The sequence below is a fragment of the Sorex fumeus genome, unplaced genomic scaffold (assembly GCF_029834395.1).
Source record: "Sorex fumeus unplaced genomic scaffold, SorFum_2.1 ptg000123l, whole genome shotgun sequence".
Classification (NCBI taxonomy): domain Eukaryota; kingdom Metazoa; phylum Chordata; class Mammalia; order Eulipotyphla; family Soricidae; genus Sorex; species Sorex fumeus.
This window is the reverse complement of record NW_026606180.1, coordinates 4879988-4894695: the sequence shown is the minus strand read 5'-3', so window position 1 is coordinate 4894695 and position 14708 is coordinate 4879988. Positions and strand designations below refer to the sequence as shown.

General features: G+C 41.4%; 1 protein-coding gene across 1 annotated transcript in view; it reads left to right on the top strand.

Moving 5' to 3' along the window:
• ZFAND3 (zinc finger AN1-type containing 3) overlaps window positions 1-14708 on the top strand; it is a 306708-nt gene that overhangs the window by 132739 nt on the left and 159261 nt on the right. The window lies entirely within an intron of this gene.

Genomic DNA, 14708 nt, shown 5'->3' with positions numbered 1-14708 from the left:
AGCAGAAATGGATTCTCATTGGATGATGAGATGTGTGCAGTTAACGATCATGTACCCCCTGTTGATTTTGATGGGACACTAATCATTTGAATACAAAATGCAACTTGCCAGCTGCTTTAGTTGGTGGGGGTGTAGTGATTGTACTTACTGGTATTTTAGCAACCGTAGTTGATTACATAATTTGAACAAAATAATGTTGCCCTTGGTATATTGGTGATTGGGACTAGGCAAAAAAAAAAAGGGGAAAAAATAACGTGCAGTATAATATTTAAAGGTTTTTTTTTTTTAATCCTGCTGGGCATCTAGCATTCCAGTCCTAGTAAGTTCACCCAAAGCCTGTTAAATGAACTTCATTTCCAGAGGTCGGGACGGGTTGAGAGGCCATTGTGTGCCTGGGCAATAGGTATCCCTTTTGAGAATACCCACGCCAAGGACCTGATCTGTTAACTTCCAGAGAGCCCATTTCTATAGTCTTAAAGGTTGCAGCATGGGGCTGTTGCAACATTTCTACAGTTTTTCTTAGAAATGTAGTTTTTACCATTTTTGTAGTTATCTTTAAAAAAAATGGGGGGTCTGGGAATATAAATAGGAGGTAAGGTGCTTGGGCCACACTCTATATGCTCAGGGTTTACACCTTGATTTGTGCTCAGGGATCATTTCTGGTGGGGCTCAGAGTCTACTCCTAGCTTTGTGCTCAGGAATCACTCCTTGTGGGGCTCAAGGTTTGTTCCTACCTTTGTGTGCAGATCACCCCAGACCGGGCTCAGGAGACCGAACCTGGCAAGGTCACACCCAGGGCTAATGCCTTACTTCCTGCACTTGCTGGTTCCGCTGAAGAGTGTTTTTAACCTGGGTTGGCCACGTCCAAGGCAAGTGCGTGCCTTACCTGCCGGACTCCTTGGTCCCCCTAAAAAAGATTTCTTTTTTTGGAAATCTTTGTTCTTTTTGGACTTACTGACTCTAATTTTTAATCCCTCTCTGAACAGTACTGTCCTGATATGGAACTTCTGACACCATTTGCTTGTACTTTGTTAAGTCCGCATTAAAAAGACAGGACAGAAGATGAGAGCCATTCCTCCTCTTCATGGGAAGCTGGTGTGCGCCTACTGATCTTAGATCACGATTTTTGCTTTTCTGCCCGATCTTTAGAAAGTAGTATTACGGTTGGATATGCCATTGTAGTGAAGCATCCACTAGTAAAGTCTTGAAAAAAGCTTTCAGCGGATTTTTATATTTTCTGGAGTGAAGTTGAGAGTTTCCAGGATAGTCTAGAGTCTTGTGTAGACTATAGGGCGTTTTCTGAAAACAATTTCTAAGGTTAATAGTTGTTAAGGTTATTGGAGCAAGGGAAAATGCTGCATAACTTCCCTTTTGTTGTAAAAGTTTTTAACGGTGTATTAGAAGAAAACTAATTTTGCCAATAAGTTGGGGAAAATGCTGCAATGTTTCTATAGTAACGTTATCTTTGCCCTCACACAGCCGCATTGTTACCCCATTGGACTGTGTGATTCATGCTTTTTCTTGATAACCATAGAAGCACATAGGATTCTTTCTGTATCACTGGGTATGAACTTTAATGCTGCATTCCCAGTAAGCTGTGTAAATATGTGGACCTCGGTACATATCTCCAATTTGACCTTTCTACTTTCTGTTCCTGCCAAACTTTGTCCTTGCTGTGGTATCTTGCTACATCTGTTGCAAACTCTTCCCATCCCCCCGCCAGAAATGTCACTGCTCTGAAATTTGTTTATTTTTGTCATTTTGTCTCATCCTGACATTCTGCATTATTTTCCCCTATGTAATTCAAGCTGTTCACATTTCCTCAATATACTATAAGCTTTTTTGGCTTGGTTTTGTGAAATTCAAGCATACTGCCTTCAAAATGCCTTTTTGTATTTAGGTCCGTGTCTCTTTTCAAGTCATTCTTTGTTCTGAAGTAAATGTTTGACTCTGATTTGTGTGTGTGTATAAATTAAATAACTTGATTACTCATTTAAGGATATAGCCTTGAATTAACGTAGATTGTTAGTGCTCCCCTTATCTTTTCCCTTTGGTATTTACAGAACATGCTCTGTGTCAGGAACCAGAGAGAGAGAGGAATGAGAAGCTTATAGGATTTTTAAGTGTTATTTTTGCTCACTTCTCAGAATTTTTAACATCTAATGTATACTAGGCACTGTTCTGTCCTCTGAATATAGCAGAAGACTAAGCTGGCAAGCTGCGTTCAAGGACCTTGTGTTTTGTGGAAGGAGAGAGGTAGATAACTCTGTAGTGTGTCTGATCGTGCTAAGTGGAGCTGGAGGAAAGAATTGGGTGAGAGGAGTGTTTGGCGTATGTAAATGTAGGTTGGCAGGTCAGTCAGTCAGGGACTATCTGGGGCCAGAGGAGAAACGAGGCGGAGGTGACAGTAGCAGACGGGCCGTGAAGCTGGAGACAGCTCGGCATGTGTTTTAGAGCGTCAGAAACACCAGTCGGCTGATACAGAGGCAAAGACTAAGACAGATAAAAGGTGGAAGTAAAAGCAACCAGAGGGAGCAGTCACTTGAGACCCGTAGGCATGGGAAGAAGTCTTTGTGTCTTCCTGATGCGGGCATGACCACCCCAGTGCTTCAGAACTGGATATGGACTACGCCGGCGTCAGGACTCAGGGCCCTGAACACGCTGATACGAAAATCCTCTGCCATCTGCAGACCATCTCCTAACCCCTAGGACGAACTTTGATTCAAAGATGAATCAGTTTATCATTGACCACATGAAAGGAATGATACTTGATTTTAAAATCATTGGTTGGGCTGCACATTGGGGGCAGAAGATAAACAAAGGCCATTTAGGAGAGATTATTACAGTAATTTAAGTGTTGGATCATGATAGTGTAGATTTGGACTGTGGAGTGAGAGGAATTGTTAAGGTATTTTATAAAGGTAGCCCTGTCAGGATTTTTTTGTGGGGCAGAGATGACGCAGATACTTGGGCAGGGTCTGCGGGGATGGCTCAGAGGGCTGGGGTATGAGCTTTGCATGTTGGAGGCCTGGTTCTATCTCTGGCCCCACCTGGTCCCCCAAGCACTGCTGACACTGGTGCTACAGCATCTCTGGGTGTGTCTCCAAAACAGAACAAAGAAATACTTGTCTTTTGTAATTGGAAGGTGAGAATTACCTCATGGAACCACCTTTTACTGAGTTGAAGAAGGCTGTCGGATGGGAAAATAAGTGTGTGTGTGTTTTAGGGAAAAAAATACACACACACACACACACACACACACACATACACATACACATGCTTGAGCACGTGTGGATATTTGAGTCTGGTCTCCATGGCCTGCTGTTTGGGACTCTTGTGCCATGACTGGTATGTGGTCACTAGTGCACCCAGAACCAGGTCTGTGTGAACACCACAACTAAAGTGTGTGGCTACTAGCAAGCACTGCACAAGTGTGTGGGACCTTTGGTCACAGCAACAGGGGGAAAAGGAGGTGGGATATTCAAAAACATTAAAAAAAAATGAAATAAACCCCCCAAACCTATAACGTAGTGATCCATTTAGACACAATTATGAGTTTATTTTACCTTTTTTTTTTTTAAACTTGGCTTACCGCACTCTGAGAACTCATATGTCCTGCTAAGGAGAATGTTCTCTCAATGCTATTATTAGAAATGCCTATTTAGTAAACAATGAGGGCCATCAATTTCTGAGTATTACTATTGTTGTTGAACATGCCTGCTGTTATTAGAAATAGCTATTTGGTAAGTTTGAGAGCCATCTTGTTCAGTTATAATGTTTCATTCTTTGGTTTGGATGCTGTTCAACTGGGTATAAAGGACTAAATTTCCCCCTCAGAGACAGGAATTTCAGAATAGGAAAGAAGAAATAAATGGAAAGGGTCAAAGTGAAAATGAAGATTTCCAGACTGGAATTTATAAATTTCTGGGCCCACCCCAAGCATTACAAGGTAATTGAAGGTCCTATACGAGATACAGTCTGATGAAATGACATAACCAATAGATTTTTAAGAAATGCTTTTGGATGATATGAATTAGTGAGGGAATGCCTTTAAAAGCCATACCGGAAATAGCAATGTTGGAGAGTAAAACATTAGATAAGGTGACCAGAGAAGGTCTTTCAAATAAAAATGTAGAGAACGTGAGAGTAACTGCCACAGAGATACCTAGGGATCCCAGATACTCCAAGGGCCCCATAGGAAAAATGATACAAACTGAGGGCCACAGAGCAAAACTAAGCAGTCTCTGGTAGGGCAGGAGGGGCTGCAGGAAGAAACTCGGTGGGAAGAGAGCCACTGTCAGAAAGACATTGCAAAACACTCGTCCAGAAGATGGGCTTTAGAAATGGAATACAGATGCAAATTTCCACAAGTTTTCTTAATGCTTAAGGACTGGAATGGAAATCAGTGCAGCCCTGAGCAGAAAGAGTAAAGGATGGGTAGCAGTAGATGATGTAAAAGAAGAGATCGTGTAGCTCAGATCATGTAGAACCTACACTTGTCTTGTCAGAGACTTTTGGTTTAACCTAACAGAATGAAAATTCACCGAAGGGCTTTGAACATAGTGGTGTTATATCCTAAACAATAGTGATCATGAAACCCAGCAGCACTTTATTTTTATTATTATTGAATTGCCGTGGGATACAGTTAAAAAGCTTTCGTGATTTCCAGTCCTACAGTAATTGCACACCCATCCTCCACCAGTGTGCATTTCCCACCACCAATGTCCCCAATGTCCCTCCCTCCACCCCCACCACACCCAACACCTGGCCTCTATGGCAGACGATTTCCTTCTTTCTCCGCTATTTTGGGGCATTATGGCCGGCAATGAAGTTACTGATAGGCGATTGTGTTTAGTTCTTTATCTACTTTCAGCACACATCTCCCATCCCAAGTGATCCCTCCAGCCATCGACTTAGTGATCCCTCTTCTATCCCAGCTGCCTTCTCCCCCAGCTCATGAGGCAGGCTTCCAACTATGGAGCAATATTCCTGGCCTTTGTGTCTGCTGTCCTTGAGTGTCAATCTCATATTATGTTATTTTATATTCCACAAATGAGTGCAGTCATTCTGTGTTTGTCCCTCTCTTTCTGACTTATTTCACTTAGCATGATACTGTCCATATCTATCCATTTATAAGCAAATTTCATGACTTCATCTTTCCTAACAGTTGCATAGTATTCCATTGTGTAGGTGTACCATAGTTTCTTTAACCAGTCATCTGTTCTCTGGCACTCAGGTTGTTTTCAGGTTCTGGCTGTTGTGAACAGTGCTGCAGTGAACGTACAGGTGACGATGTCATTTCTACTGTGCTTTTTTTGCACCCTTGGTATATTCCCAGACTTGGTATTGCTGGGTCATATGGAAGTTCAATTTCTAGGTTTTTTTTTTTTTTGAGGAATGTCCATATTGTTTTCCAGAAAGGCTGAACCAGTCAGCATTCCTACCAACAGTGAAAGAATGTTCCTTTCTCCTCACATTTGTGCCAGCACTGATTGTTTTTGTTCTTTTTGATATGTGTCAATTTCTGTGGTGTGAGATGATACCTCATTGTTTTGATATGCATCTCCCTGATTAGTGATGTAGAGCAGTTTTATGTGCCTTTTGGACATTTGTATTTCTTTTTTGAGGAAGTTTCTGCTCATTTCTTCTCCCCAGTTTTGGATGGAGTTGGAGGTTTTTTCTTGTATAGTTCTACTAATGTCCTGTATTTCCTGGATATTAATCTCTTATCTGATGGATGTTGGGTAAATAATTACATGGGCTCTCTCTGTATTTTGGTCACTGTATTTTGGGATGCAGAAGCTTCTTAGTTTACTGTAGTCTCATTTGTTTATGTTTGTTTCCACTTGCTTGGTCAGTGGTGTTTCATCCTTAAAGATGCCTTTAGCTTCAACTGTACCTCATGGTGTTTCATTAATTTAAAAAAAAGATGCCTTTAGCTTCAGTGTCATGGAGGGTTCTGCCTTCATTTTCCTTCATGTATCTTTGGATTCAGGTCTGGTATTGAGGCCTCTCTTCTTTTTCCCTTTTGGGTCACACCTGGCGATGCAAAGGGTTACTCCTGGCTCATGCACTCAGGAATTACCCCTGGAGGTGCTCAGGGGATGTTGGGAATTGAACCTGGGTTGGCTGCTGCAAGGTAATGCCCTACCCACTGTGCTATTGCTCCAGCCCCGGTATTGAGGTCTTTAATCCACTTTGATCTGACTTTTGTTAGACGGAGGTCTGAGTTCATTTCTTTGCAGGTAGTTGTCCAGTTTTCTCAGAACCATTTGTTGAAGAGACTTTCCTTGCTCCACTTCACATTTGTTGGTCCTCTGTCAAAGATTACATGGTCATGTTTGCGAGTCTGTGACAGAATATTCAACTCTGTTCCATTGGTCTGTGAGTCTTTTTCTTTTTCAATTCCATGCTGTTTTAATTACTATTGCTTTGTAGTGCAGTTGGAAGTTGGGGAAGGTGATGCCACCCATCTTATTTTTCCCCAGGATTGCTTTAGCTCTCCGTGGGGGGGTATTGCTCCATATGACTTTCAGGAGTGTTTTGTCTATTTCTTTGAAGATTGTCATGTGTATCCTTATAGGGACTGCATTGAATCTCTATAATACTTTGCTAAGTATTGCTATTTTGACAGTTAATCCTCCCGATTCATGGGCAGGGGATGTGTCTCCATTTCGCAGTGTCCTCTTTTATTTCTTGAAGTAGTGTTTTGTAATTTTCTTGAATAGGCCCTTCACCTCTTTAGTTAAGCTGATTCCACGGTACTTGATTTTCTGAGGCACTATTGTGAACAGAATTGTTTTATAGTATCTCTTTCTTCTCTTTCATTACTTGCATATAGGAAAGCCATGAACTTTTGGGTGCTGGTTTTGTAGCCTGCCACTTTACAAATCTATTGTTTCTAGGACTTTTTTCTGTAGAGTTGTTAGGATTTTCTAAGTATAAGATCATGTCTTCTGTGAATAGTGATAGCTTGACCTCTTCCTTTCCTCATATAGCACTGTAATGGTGTGCGTGTGTGTGTGTGTGTGTGTGTCTGTGTTTCTGTGTCTTTGTGTTTCTGTGTATATGTGTGTTTCGATATCTGTGTGTGTTTCTGCGTCTGTGTGTGTGTCTCTGGGTGACGTGGTCAGGGAGTGGGTGGTGTTACAGCATTGCAGCAGTTAGGAGATGCTTTCTTAGGCCAGGACTCTGTGCAGTGTTAACAGTAAGGAAAATGAGTTTAACTTGGAATCTTTGTTGTTGTTGTTAGGCACTGTGAAATCGCAGTTATTCATGATGGGTTTCAGACATAACAGTATTTCAGCCCTGATTCTTTCACCAGTTGCGTCCCCCACCCCCACCCCACTGTAACACTTACCACTATCTCCTCCTCCTGTTTGGACACTTCCCTCACCATGGACGTTGCCCTCCCTGTCCTGTGCTCTAGTGTCCTCAGTGGTATGTTTCCTATTGAAGACCATTTCTCGTGTTGTTTTCGTTATCTTGGATTTTCCACCATTATGTGTATCCTGCATATGAGAGATCATTCTGTGTCATTCTCTCTCCTTCTAATTCCACTCAACATGAAACTTTCCAGAGCCCTCCCTGTAGCAGCACATTTGATGATATTTTTCTTTACTTACAGCTGGGTAATATTCCATTATGTATATGGAATCTTTCTTTGAAGGAGGAGTTGATAGGATTGATACAGATCAGATGTGTAAGAGGAAGCTTACACATTGGATCTTGGGGAGAGTTCAAATCAATTGGATGTTAAGGCTTTTGGACTAATGGAATTGCTACAAATCGAATTGAAAAAGATACAGGGAGGGGTAAAAATATACTTAATTTTATTCATTTTTGGTTTTGGTGTTTTAGGTTACACCTGGCACTGTGCTTGGGGCGGGGACCAGGTGGTCCCCTGGTTGGGAAAACAGGCCTCCTGGATGCACAGCATCCACTCACCCCATTGAGCTATCTGACTGACTCCTCGAAACTTGCCTTCAGATGTGTTTTTAACCCATTTCATCTTTTCCAAGCACAGTACACAAACAAGATCATAATTTAGCTTTCATTTCTTCATGGCATATGATTTATATGCAGAAAAGAAAGGTAACGTTTAGCATGCATAATTTCTACCAGATTATCTGTGAAATATTTAATCTTCATGTTAAGTCTTTTAATTTTTAAATTTTTACTGATTTGCTTCCTCAGTCCAAATTAATGGCGGTTTTAAGTGCTTCATAGCTCCACGTGGCCAGTGACAGCCATTTTGAACTAAGCAACCCTGTTCTTCATCAGCTTTCTTGGTCACCTTCCAAATGACTGTCCTTGCTTTAGATACTGACTTTTGACCTAATTGTAGATGTAGAAATGAAACTTATTTCATCTGAGGCCGAAAAAATCACCCCTGGCCCAGCATGTTTATCTTCTCTTTGGCACTCCTCCTCCCCCCTCAAACTTTCAAGTTCAGAAACAGGAGTGTGTATTTCTGGGAATCAGTTCCCAGTAAGGATATTTATCTCTTGAGAAACCAAAGGAAAGATCTTCTAAATTTGTTGTTTGAATATTTCTCAATAGAAAGTGACTGAAAACTTTTAAAGGTATAAGGAATAACTGATTCTTTTCCTTTTAATTTAATTTTATGTTTATGAAGTTGTCCACAGTAGTTCGTTACAGATAATATCAAACACCCATCCAACCACCATGCACCTTCCCACCACCGTAAGAGGAAAGTGTGTGACGATTGTTGTATTTCATAATGGAGCCATTTATCACAATCACAAATCGTAAATCATCCTGTTATTCGTCGATTGCCTCGAGCAGGCCCCAGTAACGTCTCCTTCATCCTATGTGGGAAGCTGGCCCTTTAACTGACCAAGGCCTAAGTGCCTGTATGGTCATCCTGACCTACGACCCCACGGCAGGCACAGCCTGTGCTATGTATGGTCATCTTGACCTACGTGACCCCGCAACAGGCAAAACCAGTGCTATGTATGGTTATCTTGATGTATGGTTATCCTGAGAGAACATCTGTCATGGCTGTCAGTAATAACAAGAAGTAACTATCTCGTGTCTGGTACGTGATGCATGTAAATTTTATAAATCATATGGACATGGCTCTTTGTGTATCTACCTGATGTCTGGTAAATCATATGGACATGGCCCTTTGTGTAATCACCTCGTGTCTGGTACCAGGTACACATAAACCTTGTAATGCATGATAGGTGAAAACAAACCTTCCTAACCATATATGGGCACGACCTTTTGTGTAGCTGCCTCACTAATGGATATATACCCTGATTGCCCCCAATAAAGTCCTGTTCCTTTTTCTCTCTGTTTCTGAGCTGCATTCTGTCTCTTGTGTCTCGTGTTCATTCAGTCGGTCCTTCCCAGCACCTACGGATCCTAGGGCCACCTCCGCAGGCCGGAGAGTGGTCTGGCGGGGCCCCCCGCAATCCTAGCCCTGAGATTATATTCAAGGCTCTTTAGGAGAATGAGACCCATCATTGTTGCTGGTATTTGGCATATTGGGTACGCCACGGGGAGTTTGCCAGACTCTGCCGTGTGGGCAGGCTACATTCGGTAGCCTGCCAGTTTGTCAAAGTAGGAATGAGATGTCATAATAAGATGTCGCACGGCCACGAGGAGCCATTTAAGGCCTTGTATAAGAGATTACAAACATATATATTAAACCCAAACAGCTGTGTGCTGCTTTTGGTACATCAGTGGGCTAGAGTATAAGAGGTTGCACAGTGCTCCAGGATGTTGTCCGTAGGTCTCTCCTGGGAGCTTTATTTCATAGTCTCAGGATCTTGTTGCGATTATATGGTGCTGGAGGCAGTTTGTGGGTGTCACTGCCAAGCCACTGGAAAACTGGGGATCTGGAGGGCGGAAGCCCAGTCCTGTTCTGTGCGAACATGGAGATCTTAGCTGTGGGTTCTGCTTTCCTGGGGCGTACCTGAGTTTTTTGCAGGTTCTGTCATAGGTGAGGCTCATCATAGCCTCTGAAGAGCAACCTTGAACATGGCTTAGGTTGGATTCTGGAGGTTTTTCAGCTGCCAGGGTTCTACTGGGGTGGGGAGGGAAACTCAACCCACCCTCCTCTGAATTGCCGCTGTGAGGACAGCCTAGCAAGGGGGTCAGGACATTCCGTGTCACTCTCTTCCAGGAGCTTTAAGGAATAACTGATTCTTAAAAAGGTGTCGAGATTGGTTTCTAGAACTCAGCCTATTGACTCCAGGGAGAGACTTCCCCTTCTGTGAATCCATGGAGGTTTGCTCTGTGAATGATGCAGATCCATTTAGAACTTATGGTTAGGTTTTGATAGTATAAATATGCTCTTCAAAGGGATTCGATGCCAAAATAGTTTATTTTGCTTGGATTTTGCCTTGGTTACATTATGTATTTGATTATTGTGGCACTGCAATTTTAATCAGGGAAACTATTTTACATGCCCTTGATTTACTGGACATAAAATGGCTTATTTTAAGGCATTGTTGTACTTCTGCTTTCTGTAAAATTTGTATAGCAGATTTTTGAGTATGCTCTGTGTGTGTGTGTGTGTGTGTGTGTGTGTGTGTGTGTGTGTGTGTGGTTTTATTCACAGATACTGTTGGGGAGCTTTATATTTTAAGCAGATTGTTCTAAAGCTCTTATATATATAAGTAAGCAACATAATGAAATCCTACCAGAAAAAAGGGTTTTGATTATTAAGTTTTTTATATTTGTTCAGCATTCTTTTCACCCTTAACCGTTTGAAGATAAACAGATGAAATGCTAAGATTTTCCTGCCTGTGGTGACCTCTGTTGGCCTCTGAGGACCAGGGCCACACCCAGTGAGATTTAGGAGGCCGGGCGGGGAGTGAACCTAGGTTTCCCTCTTCTTTCTTTCTTTCTTCTTCTTTTTTTTTTCTTCTAGTGCTCCTAGGCTTTTAGATTCATTTACCCTTGAAGGGCTCTTTTAAAATTTTCGTTTGTTTTTTGAGTTTTAGACCACAGTTGGCAGTGCTCAGGACTTACTCCTGGCTTTGCACTTAGGGATCATTTCTCACGGTGTTCAGGAGACCATATGGGGTACTGGGGAATCAAACCGGGTTGACCACATTCAAGGCAAAAACACTACCCACTGTACTGGTGCTTTTTTTCTGCTAAAAAAAAGTGACGATCCAGATGTTTTGGGGGAACTACAAGCAAACCATGGTACCGTTAGGGAATGAAAATAGTAGACATCTGTTCCCTCCCCCCACTGACACTGACTTAGCTTTAAAAAAAACTCCAAATAATAGTTGGAAATGATCGCTCTGGATAAGAAATGAGTGTTGAAAGTATTTAAAGGGATATACATGAAAACCTTTCAGCATCTGTATTGCAGACCATAATGTCGAAAAGGAAAGGGAGAGAGAGAGAAGAAAAAGAGAGAAGGATGAGAGAGGAATAGAGAGAGGGGAAAGAAGAGAGAGGAGAGGGAAGAGAGAAAGAAAAGAAAGGAACGAAGAAAGAGAAGGACGTAAGGAAGGAAAAGGGCGGGAGGGAGGGAAGGTGAGTGGGCCTATCTGCCGTGAAGTGGGGCAGGGAAATGGGCCATTGGTGGTGGAACATTATATGAAGAAAACCCAATCATGAAAGACTTTGTAACTGTATATCTCACTGTGATTGTGTCTAAAAAATAAATAAATTTGAAAGAACTAACTTCTGGAGGAAGCAAAATGTGAAAAAACAAAAAGTCCAAATTGGGGCATGGAAAGCTCAAATGGTAGACCTAGCAGTTCAGGCGTCTGAGTTCGATTGCTGGTACCGTGTGACTCGCTGTGCATTGCTGGGAATGGCCTTTAATGGCCTTTGTGGACCTCTAGTAGTGTTGGAATGGCCCTCATTGATCTTAGGACTCCTCTGTCCCCCGCCACACCCCAACCCCACAATCCAGCACTGTTAGGGTGAGCTTATAAGAATAAGATGACCACGCCTATAAGACTTTCTCGTCCTCTTCACTCTGCTTTTTGATTCCTTGCTGTAGACAAGTCGGTTGTAAGCACTCTGACACTTCGCCCTAAGTCCTTGAGCACGCAGTTTAACTAGTGGTGCTCTTCCACATGGCCACAGCACCGCCATGCCTAGGAAAGTACCAGCACCACCCTATCACTTAAGGAACAGTTTCAAGACTAGATACTTGCAGGGATTATTTGTATAATTGAAAAATGCACAGTGCCTATTCAGATTTCCTAAATTATAAAATGCTGTGGTATGATCTAAAGATAGAAAAGTGATAATCTCTTGGGGGGGCTTATCTCGAGAGAGCAGGCAGCTCTAAGTTCCCATAATGAATGGGCCAAGGAAGAGCGAAACTTTTTACTTTGGCGTTATTTTTCTCTCCATGTGCCTTCTGCTCAGAATCGCTGAGATTAGGTAGACCACTGGTGTCTGCCCTTAACTGAACGGGAATATTTATGAACAGGAAGAAACAGTTCTTAGGTGTCCACTTCTTCAAATAAGAGCGACTGCTTATTCCAAGCCCAGGCATTACTTTTCCTTCAGAAATTGCCTGCCATCACCTCCCTAGCAGTAGAATGACTAATTGTGAGCTGGAGCCTTGACATTTTTCACTGTTTTGACATTGTAAGCTTGGCAAGGTGCAGGTACTTCTTAATTTTCAGGGTGTCTCTATTTATCAAATGCAATGTAGATGTCTTAATAATATTAAATATGTGATTTGTAACTCTTACCTTCCAATTTCTGTCAATAAAGCACAGCTGCTTAGGCACAAATCAGTCCGTATTAAGCAGTTTGTTACATGTGTGGCTCACTGGAGTGATTTAAAACAATGAAAATTTCCAGTCGTGGGCCAGATTCTTGCAGGGGCTGTCCTGTGCTCTGTTAGCATTCATCTTTAGGCGGCTCGATTTGGAGCAGGTGTCCCAAGGAGCCTGGTCTACGTGAGTGTCAGTCCCCAAGTTCCGCCTCCCGGGGAGTGTGAGCTAATGTTCCTGCTCTCGGTTGTCTCGCTGATCCCGAGGTCCCGGCTGGTGATGGTGCCACGGATGAGCAGCCCCGTGGAGCGAGACAGTAAATGAATGAGACTGGAAGTCCTGGGTAGAGACAGGACAGTGACACTGTCATCAAGCCGGAGAGACTGTATAGTTCTACTAATGCAGTGTTGTGTCAGGAGCAGAAAAGTGGCAGCGGCTGACTCCTGACAGATGTTATTGGTCAGGTTTCCCTTTCCTCTTTGGGTGAATCTTTGAGGAAGATATTTCTCTCGGCCTTTTTTATGGTGAGGGAAACTTGGGTGCTGGCCTAGTTTGCAGTTACAGGTAGGTAGAATGGTTTTAGGAGGATTCAGGTGTCTTTAAATTCTCAACCTTAGTTACCTTTGGCAACCCAAGATAAGTTTTGGTGTACTGAGTCCTAGATAGATCAGTCTGTTTGCTGATGAGTCTAACAAGCAAAATGAAAAAGTTCTCAAATATCAAGATGCCGGTAGGTAATTTTATTTACAGATACTAGCACATAAATTATTCCAAGTAATTTTCTTGAAACCTGTAGGACTCCTAAAACTCTGAAAGGACGGACTTTCAAAAACATAAGGTTTATCCCTACAGGTAGTCAAAATCTGTGCTGTTTTAAGATTCTATTGATAGTCTTCAGTGTTTTTCTGGAGCATTTTTATCAACACAGTCACATTATCAACCCGTATGAATGAAATAATAACTTCTTTTATTATTTGTATTTGTTTTAGTTTATTATTAAAAGAAACTTAGAGTAAATTTTTAGAAATCTCTTACAGATTAGTAACAGTTACAGAGTATTTGACAGCTGGATTAAATTAGGCCCTCACACATCTTCCCCCTTGTGATTTCCTACTGCCAGATATTGCTCTGCCATCAGCCTTTTTTCCCTGAGGTCTTATTTTGGTTTGGGGAGGTGCTGAGCCCAGGACATCACACACGCAGCGTTCTGTTGCAGAACCACGTTCTCCTGCCCCTTTTTTTCTATTTGATATCATGTGGAAGAACATGTTAAACTCAATATGGAATTTTTTGTTTTCAGATTTTCACTTAAAAAATATTTTAAGGAAAATTGTGTTTTATTTTCATCTCAAGTTTCTGTTTCTATCAGTGTTTCCATATTTATGCATAATTTTGTGATATGTAAATATATTTATGAATTTGTATGTGGCTTATTGTATATAGTTTGTCATATTAGACATTTCACATTCCTTTTTCAAAGTACCTTGGATTATTATTATGCCACTGATATATTTATCCATATTTGCTTACCCATTTCTCTACTTGGGATTTTTTTTTTCTGGTTGTTTTAGTTTTTCAGTATTATATATAATATAGTAATGAATATTTTTCTGCAGAGAATATTTTTTTTCTGTTGAATTATTTTAATACAATAAATTTCCAGAATTGGGTCAAATATACTCTTGAACTTCATATGTTAGTTTGTGCCTAGAATTACCATATTATGCTAATAAGGTAGGTAGAAATAAATTTGCAGAATACAATGTGCCGTGTTCCTTATGAAATCATTTTGCATATAAACAATAGAAGAGTTGAGTTATTTATACCATTTCCTTATTTCCATTGGGAAAAGTAAGAATTACAGAGATCTAGGCAAGAATAAATTAGAAGTGCTATGGCATGTTCTAGTTTTTATGTTTTTAGGAATATAACTGCTCTATAATTCTAAGCCTTATAATGAAACTTAAGATGAAAGGAAGA